The sequence below is a fragment of the Pseudophryne corroboree genome, assembly GCF_028390025.1.
Source record: "Pseudophryne corroboree isolate aPseCor3 chromosome 11 unlocalized genomic scaffold, aPseCor3.hap2 SUPER_11_unloc_2, whole genome shotgun sequence".
In the NCBI taxonomy this organism is placed as follows: domain Eukaryota; kingdom Metazoa; phylum Chordata; class Amphibia; order Anura; family Myobatrachidae; genus Pseudophryne; species Pseudophryne corroboree.
The window spans coordinates 623,156-634,699 of NW_026967478.1; the positions used below are offsets into that span (position 1 = coordinate 623,156).

General features: G+C 44.0%; 1 non-coding gene across 1 annotated transcript; it reads right to left on the reverse strand.

The window, feature by feature from the left end:
- Positions 1 to 2,166: 2,166 nt before the first annotated feature.
- TRNAN-AUU (transfer RNA asparagine (anticodon AUU)) lies at positions 2,167 to 2,240 on the reverse strand. Its single transcript has one exon. It is a non-coding gene; the product is annotated as a tRNA-Asn (tRNA).
- Positions 2,241 to 11,544: the final 9,304 nt, after the last annotated feature.

The window sequence follows — 11,544 nt, forward strand, 5'->3', positions numbered from 1 at the left end:
TGTTTCTTCCATCAACCAACGAAGAAACACATTGGTACTTTCCCATGATGAGTGAGTGCTTCAGGATCTCTAGAACTTACATGTGCAGCAGAGTACTGCAATGGAAGCATGCTGGGCCCATAACCCAGAGGTAGGCAGATTGAAACTATCCTCTGCTATATGCATTTTTTTTTTGTTAATTAAAGTAATCCAAAACTGGGATTGATATTTTGTCTCTTTTATTTTTACTTAAAGTACAATAACTTTTACCATTTTAATTTGTTTTAATAGTATATTGACAGTATTGTTTTCTTTCAAAAATCCACTTCATTTTCTTTACCCTATTATTAAAATGGTAATTGACAAAAACAAACTACATTGTCACCAGAAGAGCAATACAAAATGTACAAGTGATATATTAAAATCATCTTTCCAGCTTGAATTTCAATGATGCATTGGGTCAACAATTTTGTGAGAAACATCTTCACCCTTAAATAAAGATTTTCTTAATTCCTTACCTGTGTGCTAATTATATATCACCTTGTTTTCACATTAAACAGACTTCCACATGAGAAAGCAGCAAGGATGCAGTGGCGTTAATGTTTCCTGGTGTCAACTTGTATTATTTCAGTAGACATTGAAATGAGGATGCATCTTGCTGCCTTTCCAATGAAGCAAGTTTAATTTAGTAATAGGTGAAAAACCATCCTTACAAAGGTGTTAATCAGAGACTTGGCTTTGTGGACACTTTTCAGAGAACAAATTTGTTAGCATAAAAATAAAGCCAGAAAATAAAGAGCTGTTTAATCACTCAATTGGATTTTTCTGCCAGCATATTTTTTTTCTCTGCAACCCACTGCTAAATTGTGCTTCCTAGCTGTTTTTATAAAATCACTGAATCAAATCTAACTCTGATTACATCAGAGAAGGCCAGGTACCCTACACCATAACAGGGGGTTTGAAATTTTGACTTGTCTACTTAAAGATCACCAAAATCTGATAACAAGGTCAATTAGGTCCCTGGGTGGGATTGAACCACCAACCTTTTGGTTAATAGCTGTACATACTAACTGATTGCGCCACAGAGACACTTTGCAAAAAGTACATACTGACAAATGCTAATAAGCATTCATCTAAAACGTTTCCTAGAAAAACTTAAAAAAGTCAATAATCTGGAGAGTTTTTGTAAGATGTTTCTTCTATCAACCAACGAAGGAACACATTGGTACTTTCCCATGATGAGTGAGTGCTTCAGGATCTCTTGCACTTACATGTGCAGCAGAGTACAGCAATGGAAGCATGCTGGGCCCATAACCCAGAGGTAGGCAGATTAAAACTATCCTCTGCTATATGCATTTTTTTGTTTGTTAATTAAAGTAATCCAAAACTGGGATTGATATTTTGGCTCTTTTATTTTTACTTAAAGTACAATAACTTTTACCATTTTAATTTGTTTTAATAGTATATTGACAGTATTGTTTTCTTTCAAAAATCCACTTAATTTTCTTTACCCTATTATTAAAATGGTAATTGACAAAAACAAACTACATTGTCACCAGAAGAGCAATACAAAATGTACAAGTGATATATTAAAATCATCTTTCCAGCTTGAATTTCAATGATGCATTGGGGCAACGATTTTGTGAGAAACATCTTCACCCTTAAATAAAGATTTTCTTAATTCCTTACCTGTGTGCTAATTAGATATCACCTTGTTTTCACATTAAACAGACTTCCACATGAGAAAGCAGCAAGGATGCAGTGGCGTTAATGTTTCCTGGTGTCAACCTGTATTATTTCAGTAGACATTGAAATGAGGATGCATCTTGCTGCCTTTCCAATGAAGCAAGTTTAATTTAGTAATAGGTGAAAAACCATCCTTACAAAGGTGTTAATCAGAGACTTGGCTTTGTGGACACTTTTCAGAGAACAAATTTGTTAGCATAAAAATAAAGCCAGAAAATGAAGAGCTGTTTAATCACTCGATTGGATTTTTCTGCCAGCATATTTTTTTTCTCTGCAACCCACTGCTAAATTGTGCTTCCTAGCTGTTTTTTATAAAATCACTGAATCAAATCTAACTCTGATTACATCAGAGAAGGCCATGTACCCTACACCATAAGAGGAGGTTTGAAATTTTGACTTGTCTACTTAAATATCACCAAAATCTGATCACAAGGTTAATTACGTCCCTGGGTGGGATTGAACCACCAACCTTTTGGTTAATAGCCAAACACACTAACCGATTGCGCCACAGAGACACTTTGCAAAAGTCCATACTGACAAAGGCTAATAAGCATTCATCTAAAACGTTTCCTAGAAAAACTTTAAAAAGTCAATAATCTGGAGAGTTTTTGTAAGATGTTTCTTCCATCAACCAACGAAGAAACACATTGGTACTTTCCCATGATGAGTGAGTGCTTCAGGATCTCTTGCACTTACATGTGCAGCAGAGTACAGCAATGGAAGCATGCTGGGCCCATAACCCAGAGGTAGGCAGATTGAAACTATCCTCTGCTATATGCATTTTTTTTGTTAATTAAAGTAATCCAAAACTGGGATTGATATTTTGTCTCTTTTATTTTTACTTAAAGTACAATAACTTTTACCATTTTAATTTGTTTTAATAGTATATTGACAGTATTGTTTTCTTTCAAAAATCCACTTCATTTTCTTTACCCTATTATTAAAATGGTAATTGACAAAAACAAACTACATTGTCACCAGAAGAGCAATACAAAATGTACAAGTGATATATTAAAATCATCTTTCCAGCTTGAATTTCAATGATGCATTGGGTCAACAATTTTGTGAGAAACATCTTCACCCTTAAATAAAGATTTTCTTAATTCCTTACCTGTGTGCTAATTAGATATCACCTTGTTTTCACATTAAACAGACTTCCACATGAGAAAGCAGCAAGGATGCAGTGGCGTTAATGTTTCCTGGTGTCAACCTGTATTATTTCAGTAGACATTGAAATGAGGATACATCTTGCTGCCTTTCCAATGAAGCAAGTTTAATTTAGTAATAGGTGAAAAACCATCCCTACAAAGGTGTTAATCAGAGACTTGGCTTTGTGGACACTTTTCAGAGAACAAATTTGTTAGCATAAAAATAAAGCCAGAAAATGAAGAGCTGTTTAATCACGCAATTTGATTTTTTTGCCAGCATATTTCTTTTTCTCTGCAACCCACTGCTAAATTGTGCTTCCTAGATGTTTTTATAAAATCACTGAATCAAATCTAACTCTGATTACATCAGAGAAGGCCAGGTACCCTACACCATAACAGGGGGTATGAAATTTGACTTGTCTACTTAAAGATCACCAAAATCTGATAACAAGGTCAATTACATCCCTGGGTGGGATTGAACCACCAACCTTTTGGTTAATAGCCATACACACTAACTGATTGCGCCACAGAGACACTTTGCAAAAGTACATACTGACAAATGCTAATAAGCATTCATCTAAAACGTTTCCTAGAAAAACTTAAAAAAATAAATAATCTGGAGAGTTTTTGTAAGATGTTTCTTCTATCAACCAACGAAGAAACACATTGGTACTTTCCCATGATGAGTGAGTGCTTCAGGATCTCTTGCACTTACATGTGCAGCAGAGTACAGCAATGGAAGCATGCTGGGCCCATAACCCAGAGGTAGGCAGATTGAAACTATCCTCTGCTATATGCATTTTTTTGTTTGTTAATTAAAGTAATCCAAAACTGGGATTGATATTTTGGCTCTTTTATTTTTACTTAAAGTACAATAACTTTTACCATTTTAATTTGTTTTAATAGTATATTGACAGTATTGTTTTCTTTCAAAAATCCATGGAAAACGGCCTTCAGTACTCAGTCGGGTTACTACGAATACCTGGTGATGCCGTTCGGCCTGTCCAATGCTCCGGCAGTTTTTCAAGACCTCATTAACGATGTGCTCCGTGACTTCCTAGAGAAATTCGTGGTCGTTTACTTAGACGACATCCTGATTTTTTCTAAATCAATGGAACAACATGTTACCCAGGTGCGTCTGGTTCTTCAAAAGTTATGTGAGAATAATTTATATGCCAAGCTGGAGAAGTGTGAGTTTCATGTCACGGAAGTATCTTTTTTAGGGTACATAATTTCCCCTCAGGGATTTTCCATGGAACCAAAGAAACTCCAGGCCATCCTTAGTTGGGCGCAACCCACCAATTTAAAAGCAATTAAGCGTTTTTTAGGGTTTGCGAATTATTATAGGAGGTTCATTCATTCTTTTTCTGACCTGGTTGCTCCCATTGTAGCTCTGACAAAGAAAGGAGCGGATCCCACCAACTGGTCGCGTGAAGCTGAGTTGTCCTTCCGGGCCTTGAAACAAGCCTTTGTCTCGGCTCCAGTCCTCAGACATCCTAATCCGGAATTGCCCTTTGTGGTGGAGGTTGATGCCTCGGAGGTTGGAGTGGGGGCTATCCTTTCTCAAAAGGATCCGGAGTCTCTGGAGTTACATCCTTGTGCCTTTATGTCCAGGAAATTCTCCTCCGCTGAATCCAACTATGACGTTGGTAATCGGGAGTTACTGGCGGTAAAATGGGCTTTCGAGGAGTGGAGGCATTGGCAGGAGGGAGCAAAACATACTATTTCGGTATTGACTGACCATAAGAACCTGCAATACATTGAATCGGCTAAGCGGCTTAATGCCCGGCAGGCACGTTGGGCATTATTTTTTACGCGTTTCAAATTTATAATCACTTTCAGGCCTGGTTCCAAGAATACTAAGGCTGATGCCCTGTCACATAGCTTTCTTCCGGTTCACAATAACAATCCTGTTACCCCCATACTTCCATCTTCGGTCATCTGGGTGGGCCTCACACAAGATTTATTTACCCAGTTAAAACAGCTTCAACACCAAGCTCCTAGAATTACTCCTGCTGGTCGTCTTTACGTCCCTGAGTTTTTGAGAGTTACTGTTTTAACGGAATTCCATGATAACAAAGTTTCAGGGCATCCAGGAGTCTCTAAGACATTGGAGTTAGTCTCTCGCTCAGTATGGTGGCCTGGTCTTTCTAAAGACGTCAAGGAATTTGTTTATTCATGTCAGGTTTGTGCACAGCATAAGGTTCCCCGTTCCTTGCCCATCGGGCAACTTATGCCCTTAAATGTTCCTCTCAGGCCGTGGTCTCATATTTCCATGGATTTTGTGGTTGACCTTCCCCTTTCAGCCGGATTCCGAGTCATATGGGTGGTAGTGGACCGTTTTAGTAAAATGGCTCATTGTATTGCTCTTCCCCGATTGCCTTCTGCCCAAGGGTTGGCAGTTTTGTTTCTCCGCCATGTATTCAGGCTTCATGGGTTGCCTACTGATATTGTTTCTGATCGGGGTCCACAATTCATCGCACAATTCTGGAAATGTTTTTGTGCCTCATTGAAGATGAAATTGTCGTTAACATCCGGTTACCACCCACAATCCAACGGGCAAACCGAACGAGTTAACCAATCATTGAAACAATATTTGCGCTTGTATTCAGCCAAACTCCAGAATGATTGGTCCGAGTTTCTTCCGTTGGCTGAATTTGCTTACAATAATTCTTGTCATTCCTCCACTAAAGAGTCTCCATTCTTTTCAGTTTTTGGTTTTCACCCCAGAGCTAATTCTTTTTTTCATCATTCCTCAGTCTCCTCGCTTACCTTAACCTCCCATCTCAGAGCCATTTGGAAAAAGGTGCACCTTGCTCTCAGAAAAGCGGCCTTTCGAGAGAAGAAATTTTCTGACAGGCTCCGACGTCCTTGCACTTTTAAGGTGGGAGATAGGGTGTGGTTGTCGACTCGCAACATCAGGCTTCGACAATCCTCAGCTAGACTGGGACCCAAATTTATTGGGCCATTTCTTATTATTAAAAGAGTCAACCCAGTTGCCTTTCGGTTACGTTTACCAAGATCTCTCAGGATTGGAAATACGTTTCATTGTTCCCTGTTGAAACAATATGTTTCTTCCAGTAGATTTCCTCGGAAGATCTCTCAGGGTAGATCTCCAGTGGATGTACAGGGACAACAGGAGTTCTTGGTAGAGAAGGTTCTCGATTCCAAATTGTCCCGGGATCGGCTGTATTTTCTGGTTCACTGGAAAGGCTATGGTCCGGAGGAAAGGTCTTGGGTCCTGGATAAGGATCTTCATGCCCCGAGGCTCAAGAGGGCATTTTTTCGGGAATTTCCTCAGAAACCTGGCTTTAGGGGTTCCTTGACCCCTCCTCAAGGGGGGGGTACTGTTAGGCGCCGGGGTCCGCTTGATGGTCTGCGCGGCCCGGTGCCTAGCAACTAGAGATGCCATGCACGTACAGCCGCTGGCTCCCTAGCAACGCTAGACGCCGGGCGCGCTGAGCCGCACGGACCCTAGCAATGGGGACGCCACTGGCGGACCGCGTTCCCCGTTGCTAGGCTTTAGGAAATTAAGATATTCACCTGCTCTCTGGCCGTGCAGCAAGGCAGCTGCACGGCATTTATTCTAATCAGCCATTAGCAGCTGATTGGAGGACTCCTTGTTAAATACACTCCCTGGGCTTCTCACAGATGCCGGTAATAGCTTCCTGCATGCTGCCTTTGCTGAGAGTCTGTTTCCAGTCCTGCTGTATCCGGTCATTCCAGTCCGCAGAAGTCCGGTATTCGGGAGTTGTCATCTCATCCCAAGAGGTCGTTTGGTTCCCTGGAGTCCTGACTGATCACCGTTTTATATCCAGTGGTGTTCGTGAGTTGCGGCTCTGCCGTGTGTTGCGGCTCAGCTGCTTTACCTTTTATATTTTGTGTTTGGAGCATTTGCGGAGGGTTCCGCTTCCACAAGTCCTCTCTGGTACTCGGCGGTGCCGGGTAGGAGAATTGGACAAGTGGATATTTTGGTTGTCCTTTTTCCTGGCGGTTTCTCCGCACATATTATAGTTTTGAGTTTGCTTATCCCCTGGCCTGGTTGTTTAGTTAGAGGGCCCCTTGTTATCACCCTGTCTCGGGTTTCCCTTTGTCTCTCATTAAGACCGGGGGGCATCGAAGTTGGGCAGACATAATCCGCCCTTCAAACGCGGCTGCCAAGGGCTCAAGAAACCATAGTCTCGCAGGGGATTTCTGACAACACGGGTGAGACAACAGAGTTAGGGCGCCAGGGGCTATTTTCCTGTCCTGCTCCCTTCCCCAGCATTCCGTTCCAGTGCTCCGGTCCTTGCCATAAGATCTTCTCTGACCAGAGTGCTGGAATCATAACACATACTGGACACAGAAGAGGTTTTCTTCCAGTGGAAAGGCTATGGAGATCCAGAGTCTGGTCAAACAAATTCTGAAACCAGCAAGAGTGTTAATCCATCAATGCATTCAGTTGCTGGGGAAGATGGTTGTGGCCTACGAGGCCATTCAGTTTGGCAGGTTCCATGCCAGAGTGTTCCAGTGGGACCTGTTGGACAATTGGTCCGGATCCCACCTACACATGCACCGGAGGATAATCCTGTCTTCCAAGACCAGAATCTCACTCCATTGGTGGCTGCACAGTTCTCACCTCCTAGAGGGGCGATGGTTCGGGATCCAGGACTGGATCCTAGGGACCACAGATGCAACCCTCCGAGGCTGGGGAGCAGTCACACAGGGGGAAAACGTCCAAGGAAGATGGTCAAGTCAGGAAAGTTGTCTCCACATAAATGTTCTGGAGTTAAGGGCCATTTAATAACTGCAGACACAGTACACACTGGGACGGGTGCCCAGCATCCTCAACAGACTAAGAGAAAAGGATTTACCGGTAGGTATTAAATCCTAGTTTCTCTAACGTCCTAGAGGATGCTGGGGACTCCGTAAGGACCATGGGGATAGACGGGCTCCACAGAGTTCATGATCTTCACTGAGGTAGCGTACAGCACTGCAGCTGTGCGCCATTGCTCCCATACACCTCACATACTCCGGTCACTGTAAGGGTGCAGGGCGCAGGGGGGGCGCCCTGGGCAGCAATATAAACCTCTTTTTGGCAAAAATATAACATATATACAGCTGGGCACTGTATATATGTATGAGCCCCCACCAATTTTACAGTTTAAGCGGGACAGAAGCCCGCCGCCGAGGGGGCGGGGCTTCTCCCTCAGCACTCACCAGCGCCATTTTTTCTCCACAGCACCGCTGAGAGGAAGCTCCCCGGACTCTCCCCTGCTTATACCATGGTAGAGAAGAGGGTTGAAAAGAGAGGGGGGGCACATAATTCGGCGCAAATTACATACAGCAGCGCTACTGGACAAACATTAAGTTACTGTGTTATTCCTTGGTTATATAGCGCTGGGGAGTGTGCTGGCATACTCTCTCTCTGTCTCTCCAAAGGGCCTTGTGGGGAAACTGTCTTCAGAAAAAGTATTCCCTGTGTGTGTGGTGTGTCGGTACACGTGTGTCGACATGTCTGAGGAAGAAGGCTATATTAGAGAGGAGCGGGAGCAAATGAATGTGGTGTCTCCGCTGACACCTGATTGGATGGATATGTAGAATGTTTTAAATGCTAGTGTAAACTCATTGTACAAAAGATTAGACAAGGCTGAAGCTTTGGGACAGTCAGGGACTCAACCCATGCCTGATCCTATGTTGCAGGGACTGTCAGGGTCTCATAAGCGCCCACTATCCCAGATTGTTGACACAGATACCGACACGGATTCTGACTCCAGTGTCGATTACGATGATGCAAAGTTACAGCCAAAATTGGCAAAATCCATTCGATATATGATTATGGCAATAAAAGATGTTTTGCACATCACAGAGGAACCCCCTGTCCCTGACAAGAGGGTACATATGTACAAGGGAAAGAAGCCTGAGGTAACCTTTGAGGGGGTCACACGAGCTGAACGAGTTATGTGAAAAAGCTTGGGAATCTCCAGATAAAAGACTGCAGATTTCCAAAAGGATTCTTATGGCGTATCCTATTCCATCAACGATTAGGTTACGATGGAAATCCTCCCGTAGGATGGACAAAGCATTAACACGCACAGCTACAGTTGGAAAATCAAATTTTTTACCTTATGTTCCCTCACAGCATAAGAAAGCTCCGCATTATCAAATGCAGTCCTTTCGGTCACAAAGAAACAAGAAAGTGCGAGGTGCGTCCTTTCTTGCCAGAGGTAGGGGCAGAGGAATAAAGCTGCACAACACAGCTAGTTCCCAGGAACAGAAGTCCTCCCCGGCCTCTACAAAATCTACCTCATGACGCTGGGGCTCCACTGGCAGAGTCCGGCCCATGTGATGTCATGCAGCTGCTCTGACCACGCCTCCTGTTTCTCCGTTGCCGACCCCATTTTGAAACCGTGCCCCCGCACCGCTCCATCTCCGACTTGGAAATGGAGTGTTGTTGACCCCCCCCCCCCCCCTTCACCGATTCACAGGCAGAGGTGATCGCATTATCTGCGGGGTGCCGCAGAAAATGTAGGCGTATGCTCTTCGCAGTTTTTGCAGTTGGATTGCGATCCAACCTGAATCAGGCCCCATTACCTATCACAATGCACTGCGGGTAGTACAAAATGGGGTTAATATAGGAGAAAAAACCCCAGAGCTGTGCTCCTTAACTGTCCCTGGTGGCTAGTGGAGCGGCTGCCCAGTAATCAGTGTCCACGCCAGTGCGCACACGGCCCGCCCCCATCAGCGGCCTCGTGATCCCGGAGGGCGGTGTGTGTGTGTGACTGACCTTAGGAAGAAACCGGAGCCTCCGCTGCAGTGACCCAGCAACCGGGGCACGGGAGTATACTGCGCCACTGGGAGTGATGGAGCTGCAGTAAAGAGGTCTATTAGACCTAGCCTGCTGCAGCCCTTGTAGATTCTTATAAAAAAAAGTTCTTCTTTTCTTGCCAAAATTAATAGCTAAGAATAGGCTGCCTGAGGCAGCCCCCTGTTAAGTGGCCTGCTACTGAAGGCACCAACTACAAACTGAGCTCCCTGTTCATGGAAGCGAGGTTATAGAGGAGGGGGCGCTGAGCATCTTGGGAACAGTCAAAAGCTTTGAGCCTGTTGGTGCCTCAGATCAAGATCCTACTCTGGTGTACATATACAATGTGAATCCTTGTGGAGTCCAGTGTACCCCACAGAAGAAATGAATGCGTCACACCCATTGGCAGCAACATTAGAATAGCTGCTGATGGGCACAATTGAGAAAGGAAGGGGGGAAACATTTGAATCCAGCACATGTATGTAATTTGAATATGTAATTTGTACCTTCCTACTTTAAAATGTAATGGATGAACCTCACCCTGTGAGAACTATCTTCATGATCAAGAGATCTCATATGCAAGATAAGTATGTGTTGGGATAGGGCTGTGGAGGGCGGCTGCACGGGCACACCCCTGTCAAGTTAAGGAGATTCAACTGAGGAAGCACAAGGGAACTCTCATCTGGGAACAACAACTGCAAGGAGAACACATTTTCAGACGAATGTGGGAGGGCAGAAGGCTGCCTAATACTGAAGCACCCCCAAACAACAAACCAAATGCAACAACTACTGCAAGCATTCCTGGGGGAAGGCCTGCAGCAGATGGATTTGCATATAGTGATGTCATCCAAGCAGTGGGCATAGTTGGCTGCAACCCTCGTCTGCATATGAAAAGAGAAAAGGGTCACGCAGGGCATGGCGGCCTTTGTGGGGTTGCGCTTGGATGACCCCTAAATCGCTTTATACACCCCCACCCCCCATCAGTGTGGGCTCATGTTGGCCATGCCCCAGCCCCTGAAGCATTCAAGCTGATTTCTTGCAGCAGCTGGACCCAGAAACAGCTCCAGAGTTGCTTTACAAGACAAGTAAAAGGGTGTGAGCCCTGCAGCACCACCTGTAGTTTGCATACACACATATATAGGACAGCATCTCTTATATGCCCCAGGGTCAATAAAATAGTATCCTTATCTAGGGTATCCATCCCCTCAGATAAGGTATCCGTCCATGCCGCTACAGCACTACACACCCAGGCCGACGCAATTGCCGGTCTGAGTAAGGTACCTGAATGTGTATAAATGGACTTCAGGGTAATCTCCTGTTTGCGGTCAGCAGACTCTTTGAGGGTAGCCGTATACTGGGACGGGAGGGCTACCTTCTTGGATAAGCGTGTTAATGCTTTGTCCACCCTAGGGGAGGATTCCCATCGTAACCTATCCATTGATGGGAAAAGATACGCCATAAGAATCCTTTTGGAAATCTGCAGTCTTTTATCTGGAGATTCCCAAGCTTTTTCACATATCTCGTTCAGCTCGTGTGACCCCCTCAAAGGTTTCCTCAGGCTTTTTCACCTTGTACATATGTACCCTCTTGTCAGGGACAGGGGGTTCCTCTCTGATGTGCAAAACATCTTTTATTGCCATAATCATATATCGAATGGATTTTGCCAATTTTGGCTGTAACTTTGCATCATCGTAATCGACACTGGAGTCAGAATCCGTGTCTGTATCTGTGTCAACAATCTGGGATAGTGGGCGCTTATGAGACCCTGACAGTCCCTGCAACATAGGATCAGGCATGGGTTGAGACCCTGACTGTCCCAAAGCTTCAGCCTTGTCTAATCTTTTGTGCAATGAGTTTACACTAGCATTTAAAACATTCCACATATCC